The sequence below is a fragment of the Alexandromys fortis genome, unplaced genomic scaffold, assembly GCF_014885135.2.
Source record: "Alexandromys fortis isolate MF-2015 unplaced genomic scaffold, M_Fortis_MF-2015_v1.1 scaffold_73, whole genome shotgun sequence".
Taxonomy (NCBI): domain Eukaryota; kingdom Metazoa; phylum Chordata; class Mammalia; order Rodentia; family Cricetidae; genus Alexandromys; species Alexandromys fortis.
In genome coordinates this window covers 2,112,380-2,122,254 of record NW_026067959.1, presented here as the reverse complement: position 1 = coordinate 2,122,254, position 9,875 = coordinate 2,112,380, and the positions used below count along the sequence as shown (strand labels likewise).

General features: G+C 42.0%; 1 pseudogene; it reads right to left on the bottom strand.

Moving 5' to 3' along the window:
* Positions 1 to 3,125: 3,125 nt before the first annotated feature.
* On the bottom strand, positions 3,126 to 3,556 carry LOC126507946 (transcription factor BTF3-like; annotated as a pseudogene).
* Between the last annotated feature and the right edge of the window lie 6,319 nt (positions 3,557 to 9,875).

The following is a 9,875-nucleotide window of genomic DNA, read 5'->3' as shown; positions in this document are numbered from 1 at the left end:
GCCGAAGTAAAGTTGCAGTCGAACTGCGGGAGGACGGATGGGTGGGCGGGCGGGCGCGGGGATCGGCCGGTGCAGAGGAGGGCCCCCGAGCCGGCGGGGGGGGGGGCGACCGGGGGCTGCGGGGGACTTGGGGAAGGAGGAGGGCTCGACCGACTTCCCCGAAGTGAGAGAGTCGGGGATGGGAAGCGAGCAAGCAAGTGGCTGATGCTGGACGGCAGAGGGAGAACCGACAGGGAGCACGACGACCGACCAGGCACCTGCAGGAATGGAATGAGCATCGGCGTTCACTGGCGTGGACTAAACTGTGGAAGTAGACATTGGCCAGACAGGCTCTGGGAGATAAGGACAATTCAGAAGAAAAGGCAGAAGAACGACACTGCAGACATGATGGGCAAACTTGCACGATTCAAAGACGACGTTCATAAACTGTGCATTTAATTTTTTTTAAAAAAAAAGACCAGTTCGATGAGTTATTAATCACAAAGAGTCTCTTAGATGATCCAAAGATGTACACTTGATAAACTTGTTAAATGAAAGAGTGTGCCAAAGACCCCGAACCGAGTTTCAAAAACTGCCTCTCACCTCCTCCGGGAAACGGGCACAAACATTTGCTTGAGATTACACAATATATGTAGTCTCATAGGCAAGTAGATAGATGGGAGGGAGAGAAGATTTAGCAGATGTATCTGCTCCTACATAGGCTTGATTGCCACTTTCTTTGCATTGTGGGAGTTAAGTTTAGCCTTTGGCAGATCCTCATTCACAATGAGCAAAGTACGCAAAAATATTCACAACCGACTGGCTAGTGGCCTGCAGAGGTAGACTGTGTGAGAAGATAGTCTGTGGGGAGTCAGTCTGGCAAACTTGGAAGATATATCTTGTCTTTAGGTGGGATGTATGGAAACAGAAGTCTTAGCTGCCTGGCTCCACAAGCCATGAAGACACAACAGCAGCATATGCTAGCTAGGGACTTAGCGGGGTTTGGAAAGGGTGCGGGCAAACGCCAGAGCTCTCCCCTCAGCTGCCTGCCAGGAACATGTAATATTAATGACAAAAAATGAGGTTTGTGTAGTGATATTTCATTTGTATTTTAATAGATAAAGCTGGCCTGAAGTTCAGAGAGTAAAACAGCCGCACTGATCAGCCTTACAGACCAGGCAGTGGTGACACACACCTTTAATTCCTTGCCATAGAAGCCTGGCAGTAGTGGTGTGCTTCTTTAATTTCCGTGGTGCACACCTTTAATCCCAGTCCTACAGAGGAATATAAGACAGGAGGAGACAGCTCTCAGACGCAGTCTCATTTTGAGATTCCTGGAGGCAGGATCGCCATTTCAGGCTGAGGTAGAGGTAAGAGTCGGTGGCTGGCTATTTTGCTTTTCTGACCTTCAGTCTGAACCCCAATATCTGTCTCTGGGTTTCCTATTAATTGTGCTACAGGTTTGCATTGTAACTTCATAAATTTAAACACTTTTAAGATGCTAAAAATGTCATACTTTTTATGTAATTTATGTAACTTTATTTTATGTGCATTGGTGTGAAAGTGTCAGATTTCCTGGAACTGGAGTTACAGACAGTTGTGAGCTGCCTTGTGGGTGCTGGGAATTGAGCCTGGGTCCTCTGAGAGAACAGCCAGAGCTCCCAATCTCTGAACCACCTCTCCCCCCCCCCCCCCCCCAGAATTTCAAACTTTTAATTCAAACTTGCACTGCTGGGGTTTTAACATAAGGGTTCCAGTTCCTTTACTCGGAGGAAGAGGCTCGAGACTGGACCGTGGGGAGAAGGAAGGGCTACTTTAAAGACTGCTGTCAAGGCACTCTTAAAAATCAAGACACACACTGAGACAATGGGGCTGATCTATCGGGAACTCATCAAGGCCAGCTGGCCTGGGTCTGAAAAAGCCTGGGTTAAAACCGGTCTTGCTGAACATAGCGGACAATGAGGACTACTGAGACCTCAAGAACAATGGCAATGGGTTTTTGAGCCTACTGCACGTATTGGCTTTGTGGGAGCCTAGGCAGTCTGGATGCTCACCTTACCGAGACCTGGATGGAGGAGGGTGATCCTTGGACTTCCCACAGGGCAGAGAACCCTGATTGCTCTTTGGGCTGACGAGAGGGGGGGGACTTGGTTGGGGGAGGGGGAAGGAAAGGGGAGGCGGAGGTGGGGAAGAGACAGAAATCTTTAATAAATTAAAAAAAATAAATAAATTAAAAAAAAATTAAAAAAGAATGTCACAACAGAAAAAAGAAATCAAGATACAACACTGTTAAAAGTTATTTATTTATGGAGACTTTACAGAAAAAAAAAATCACTCCACAACTTCAAAACATCCTAAAGACATGGAAAATTACGCCTTCCCTACTGTGGAAGATATCTCGTGAACTTCTGTTCAGTCAAATAACTTAAAAACAACTGAACTTTGAAGCCAAAGGCTTGGCACATGCTGTACCTACCATCCTCAATGAGGCGTTCAGAATTTTCAAAGTAAAAAAAAAAAAGCAACTTGAAGTGAAATGCAAGTGGCCAACTTCAGAGATGAGGCAGGGAACACGCCCTGTGGATAGAGCAACTAAACATTGCCTCAGCAACTCTGCCACAGCCAGGTCTCCAACAGCCTGCCAGTCCTTCACACCACGAGAAATGTTTCATCCTACCAAATTTGGCAAATCCATATAATAAATGTGGCCTCAGATACTATTTGCCAATTCTGAGAATGATAAGGGCTTGGAGTGGACTAGGGTTTCTGTAGATTCTCTTTTGCTATTTTGACAGCTTACACGCTCCACATCACAGGGGAAGCTTTGTCCATAGTCTTAATAAATTCATAAATGATAAAGTTAGATGAATTAGCTGTTTTTTTTTTTTTTACTAGGCAGAGTTTTATTAACCTGTTCCCAAACTTTATCTCCCGGTTTCTTCAGGCTTAATGTGCCGCAAAGAACGAATTGTGTATGAGCAAAAACTGAAGAGAGCGGCAGTGTCCAGGGCGCTTGGACTTGAAAATATTAGCACTCTAGATTTTATCAGATCCACCAACAAAAGAATTTTCAAAAGCAGTCATGACATAAAACAGTAGCTCCTGTAACTTCTGCAAATGTCGCCTTCTTCAAACGTCGCCTCTGTTCAGTTCGTCTCCCTCCCAGGGGCCTCATCAGAATTCTCCACCAGCTCCGGAACTTCATCATCACCGTCCTCTCCAGGAGCTAGTGGTACTCTTCCATGCACAGACTGGGCAGAGCTTCAGCCAGTCTCCTTAGACGAGTCAGACTGTCTGCCCGGAGCTGATTTAGGATGCTGGGAGGCATTTCCGTTTGCCTGAACTTTATGATTGTTAAAATGGATCCCTGTTCCGTGGTGTGTAAACATGTTTACTTCTTCACTGCCAGAGACATTGCTTACCCCTCACTTCTTTAAGGAGAGTTGCAGTTTTCTAAAATTGTCTGGGCTGCTGTCCTATGAACCATCTTCTTTCTGCAAGCAGTTCTTTCCCAAATGATGCACACTTGTGCCCGCAATTTGGCGAGCTTTTCCTAATTCCTGGGCATTTCTTTCATCTTGTTTGAGTGGAAGTGGGGACTGGGGTTTGTGCTCAGGAAGTCTTAGGGCAGACCAGCTAAGATAAGGCACGCACATGCCAGGAGGCAAAATGGCAGCTCGAATTAGCGGTTTAAAGAAGCATAACTACTTTCTCACTCCTAGTCATGGAAGTTTAACCCCGCCTTTCACAACTCATTCCTTTTAGATAAAGTGCATAAACTACTATGTTGACGGACCCGTCATTCTTTTTAATAAGACTTCCGAGAGCTGGTGCAGATAAAGCATCCTTTTCGTCCTGTGATTTGAAGTAAGTGTCTTTGTTATTGTTATTTGTTTTCCTGCTATTCTGTCATGCGCAACAGGTGCCATTACATAGACAGGCACTATAGGATCACCATAAAAGTCTGTGTCCCCCAAACACTACAGTCAAAGCCAATGACAGATGGGGCAAGAGTGAGGAAAACTTAAAGTTACAGTAAGTAACCCTATAAGTAGAATCACAATGTACAAAGTCTTCCAGCCATATTTAGAAAACAGATGTTTAAAAAAAAATGAGAACCATTGAAATTGACTAGACCAGGAGACTAATGTCGGGACCAGCCTCGACAAAAATACTACTTGCCAGGGTAAGGGCACAGGGATCAGAAAAAATAAGTAATGAGTACGAAGATGCGAATAAAATACTAAAACAGAAACAGGATAGTACCAGGAGGGCGTTCCAGTGAGTACTGAAATTGCTTGAGTTTAATTTCCAATTGCTTAAAATACCCCTGACCCCAAAAGGTAGGAGTAAGATAAAAAATAAAACTGCATTAACATGATACAGGAAAATGAACAAACCAGTTGAAGGTTGCGGGCTGCATGCGTAGTTAAACATTCTTTTGCTAGAACAAAATAAGTCACGCTTATATCCTAGACCAAAACGTTCTGTAGGCAAACCACTCCCTGGGTGGAATCCATTGCTATCTCCCTAAGAGAACTGGAACTTAGTTGGATCCTTAAACTCTTATTTGAAGTAGAAGCATATCTACTTCTCTGTACCTGAAATACAAGGTCTGGATATTAGCCACACCTGTTGACAATAACTCTGAGAGAGCAGAACTCTCTGATCTAAATCTAGGTAGGACCTTAGTTTGAGGTAGAAACACAATAACCTTGAAGGAATAGAGGTAAGTTCCAATTCTCTGACCTTTGGTCAAGGTGGAAATAGGCACATATTTTGGGCTTCTACGCCTAACCCCACAGAAAAGAACAAGAACACAGATCATGAAGTGCAGCTGGAGGCTGTTCATTCATTCCCAGACACCAAGACCTGAAATAATCACACCGAAACTATATTAATTATAATACTGTTTGACCACTAGCTTAAGCGTATTTCTAGCTAGCTCTTACATCTTAAATTAACCCATTTCTATTATTCTGTTTATCACCACAAGGCTGTGGGTAAGCTCTGGGTAAAGTTCTGGCATGTGTCTTCCTTCGGTGGCTAGATGCCATCTCTCTGACTCTGCCCACTCTCTTTCTCTTTCTCTCTCTCTCTATATCTCTGTTTGGATTTCCCGCCTGGCTATACTCTGTTAAGTCATTGGCTGAAAACAGATTCTTTATTAACCAATGGCAATAAAACATATTCACAACTTACAGAGGGGAATTCTACACCACCTCCCATTTTCTTTCTAAATAAAAAGGAAGGTTGTAACTTTAACATAGTAAAATTACATACAACAAAACAGTTATCAAGCAAGAATTATAGTTACAATATTTATATCAACTTTTATCAGAATTAAGAAAAACTATAATTATAACTATCTACTCTTTAACTCCATTAAAGACCCCAGAGGATATAATATTACCTAAGTTAACAGGAAGTACATTGTAAGCAACTTCCAAAACTATAGAATTGACAGAGACATCTCACTGCCTGGATAGTCACCCAAAGTTCTTCTGTACCATTGGGACATCCATCTTCAGCCTACAGGTCTATAGTATCTGGCAGACTTTTCCATGAAGCAGGAAATTTCAAAGACAGTTCTGCCTATATTGGCAGTTTGTCAGTCACTTTCTTCTGTATCCTGCAGAATGTCTGGCAGACTCTTGCATGAAGCAGGGATCCTCAAGGACTGTCTCAATTCTTTAGGTAACTTTAGCAGTCATTTTTCTGCGGGTCCTGCATGTCCAATTCATACAGCATACCATCAAGCAGTTCAGGTAAGAACAGTTTCTTGCCCAAGTGGCTAACAAACTTCATAAGGAGCCTCTTCGATGCCCATCATCCTCTTGAAGTAGAATGGTTCTACCAGGAGTAGATGTGTCTCATTGTCATGAAAAGTCCTAAGTTCTGAAACATTTTAAATGCCATATTCTGTATGTCTTTTACTTAAAGAATACCTATCTAACTGAAATATATCTCTATATATCTAGAAAACTTAACTAACATAATTAAGTTTGATTATTATAGATGACTATCTATTAACCTGTATTTCTTAATCATACATTATATTTTTAAATGAGCTGCACAAACACAATACCTTAATTAAGAGAAGAAATATACATATAACAAAATTTATCTTAAATTTTTACTAATAAACCGAGATCCATACCACTGCAAAGTATTTATCTCTATAGCATATCCTCCTTATTTTTTAATAGAAATTGACTATGACCATTAATCAATTACAATCAGCATCCTTAAAATGAAAACAATCATTTATAAACAATCATTTAGGGAATTTGGGCTTTGTTTTCTCCAAACTGCTTCCTGCTTTTTGTTGGGTGAAGTACTTTGGGGGTTTACAGAGATCTTCCGGGGGGTCTTAGTCCATCAAACCACATCAGCCTGGAAAGAATGCACAGGTTCTCATCCTCTGTGGAAACAAAAGCAGAACTTCTTTTCCAAACCAACATATCCTTAGACCCAAATTTTGTAGACAAGATACCTTTAAAGTATATACGTTGGTTTAGCTTATCAGCCTGTACAATAAAATGACTCTCTGTACTTAGCTCATTCACAGTCAAAAAATTCAAAGAAAGCACAATAATATACATAATCCAGACTCTCTGTATTTTCTATCTTTATGTGGCTTATTTTTCATATTCTATTACCTTTTCTAGAAGTTTAATATTTATTTTCTTATCTTTGCTCCTTTAATCTATGACTGTCTGTACTCTTTTATTTTATAACTGTCTATATTCCTTTTCTTCTCTCTCCCAAGTCTATGTACATGTATCCAACACTGTGACCCATTCGGAGGTCTTTTTTATCTGAATCTCTTTTTATTGTACATCTGTAATAACTTTCTGACCAGGAGCACTTTTAAAATGGTAAACAGCTTGGTTGCAGCAGCCCTGGACGCTGGCTCTGCCTCTCCAGGCTTTCAACATGGTGGAGATAGTTCACCACCAGCTCTGGAACTGCTGGTGGGAGCCGTCCTCATCACCTCAACTCTGGGTAGCACTGTGCAGCATATAAACCCTTTTTATCTGAGTAAAAGCTAAATCTGCCATGCCGCACACTGCACAGCCTAGAAATATCTCTGTGTATGGTGGTGAGAATCTGCGATGCTCTCCTGCCTGTGCACGCCTAGAAGACACAATCCTGCAGCCTGCCCAGGCACAGGGGGGTCATGGAGCCACGGGCATGGTCTCAGCTACTTTCCTTTCAACCCTGAGTGGGCACACAAGTACCGGGACCCAAAGTGGGTGGCAAGCATCAGCCCCAAATTGGCACCATTCTGTAGGCAGAGGCTGTCAATTCCTTCCTGGCCACCCAGACCCGAAATGATCACACAGAAACTATATTAGTTATAATACTATTTGGTCAATAACTTAAGCCTATTTCTAGCTAGCTCTTATATCTTAAATTAACCCATAAAAAAGTTCTGGCATCTGTCTCCTTCGGTGGCTACATGATGTATCTCTGACTCTACCTACTCTTTCTCTGTTCGGATTCCCTGCCTGGCTTTACTCTGTTAAGTCATTGGCAAAAATCAGCTTCTTTATTAACCAATGGCAATAAAACATATTCACAACATACAGAGGGGAATCTCACATTAATGAAGGACAGCCTAGAACGTAACAGTTATACCATAAAGTGTGGCAGCCAGGCAACACCAACAAAAGTAAACACAACAGGTTCTTTGACCTTTGTCATCTTTGAAAAGCTACACACAGACTCTTCACCAGCACAATAACATTCAGCATACTTTAAATGCCTTCCTTGCCTGTGCTGGACAGTATCAGAAATATAAGGAAAGACTCCTTCCTTTGCCAGGGCCCCAAAGCACTACCCAATTTTATGACCTGTTTCGTGGAGTTTCCGTCTTGAAACTACAATAAGGCAATATCAATATTCCGCTATCTACAGAATTCCTCTAACCCAAGGGGAAATAATGAGCTATCCGAACTTGATGCCTCCATTTAAAATGCCCATCATATTCAATCAGAACCCAGAAAGGAGTGAGGGAGGCTAGTGTAGACAAAACCCAGAGAGATGCAAATGCAGGTATAGCATGTACTGCCCCTAACAGGGCAACACTATACTTCAGCAGACTTGCTCCTGACCTGTGAAAAAAGTGGAACCCGGGTTTCTGTACAAATGCACAGTTCTCAGTTTGCCAGGAGCAGCTGAGAAGCAGAATTATGTGAAGTTGCTTGGGTTTCTTTTAGCTTGTTTTGTTGTTTACGGTTGTTGAGTAAGGAAAAAACCAAAAAGCTAGGCGTGGTGGTAGACACCTGTGGTCTCAGCTACTTGGGAAGCTGAGGCAGAAAGATCACTTGAACTCACGAGTTCAAAGACCAAACAACATGACAAAACCCAGCCTCAAAACTAACCAAACAAATAAAGAGCACAGGTAAGTACATCATAGCATCCCATGAGCTTCCAATTTATAAATTCTGGCCTAGAGCATTCACTGAAAATGAGCTCTTGCTAGGGGTCTACCTCAGTGGCAGAGAGTTTGCCTATAGCATACACAATGCCCTATGTTCTGCCCCAGGACAATCCCCAACGCCAAATTAACCTCTCTGTAAGGCTTTGTATAAAATTGCAATGATAATTCAGACCGGTACCAAGTTTAAATACTTACTTTTTTTTCTAATTGTATCTATGTCTGCACTATGATATTGAGTTAAATAAGATTTTAAGTTTAGTACAGTTTCAAGAATTAGCCTGAATACCTTTCGTTGGGAAGAGTGGCTACTGTCCTACTGAGGAGGTGAATTGATTATGGTAAGTTTTGCCTAATAAGGATTACTGAGAAAAAAAGAAATTATTTACACGGTGAGAAAAGACTTCACACACTGATTAAACTGGTCTTCTTAGTTCCTGTGCAAGGAGAGGGCTGGCTGATCCATGGACAGGAACGTGTCTCCAAGAGTCAAGGCCGACAAACTTAGATGGATTCTTTAAGTTAACATATCCTTGTTAATGGCCGAATTCCACCTTCCACCTCAGTGATTTTACATTTATTTACGTTACATCCTCAAAATATATATTCCTGTATTTATTGATTTCATTGTATGTGTGTTTTGCCTGCATGCCCTTTTGTGCATCACTTACATGCCTCGTGCTCTCCAAAAGCAGACGGGAATCACATCCCCTGTCTGGAGTTATGGGTGGTTGTGAACTACAGTGCGGGTGCTGGGAACTGAACAGAGGACCCCTGCCATAGCAACAGCTGCTCTTAACAGCTGAGCCATCTCTCATCTCTCCAGCCCTCAAAATAGTTTTAATAACTGTGTTTTCCCTCACAAATTCAAGTTATATCAGCATTTAAATTTTTTTTGTATGTGTGTTTCTGTGCATGCACACACATGTGCACTTGCTTGTCTGTCTGTGTACCATGTGTTTGCAGATGTCTATAGAGAACAAAGAGGATGTTGAATTCCTAGAAACCGGAGTCACAGGCAGTTGTCTGGCATCCTATGTGGGTAGAAACTGGGAACTGAACCCAGATCCTTGCAAGAGCAACAAGTACTCTTAACTATTGAGCCATCTCTCCAACCCTGATATTTCATTTTTGTTGCTCGTTTAAATAATCGCAAAGGATATACACTCCCGCATATTGTAATAATGACTATTAAAACTAAAGCCATTATATAACACTTCAAAATGTATGTAATAGATTCTTAAGTACCATATGAAGTTGATATTCCACCATTCTTTAAAAAATAAAGCATGTGTGTATGTGTATGTGTAGGTTATGAAAGTGGAAATAGAGTCATTACAGAGGAAAACATCTTGGGTAGTGGAGAGAAAGGGTAAGGGCTGCATGTGATAAGAAAAGGAGGGGCTATGAGGAGGGCTATGGGGGGGGCTATGAGGAGGGCTATGAGGGG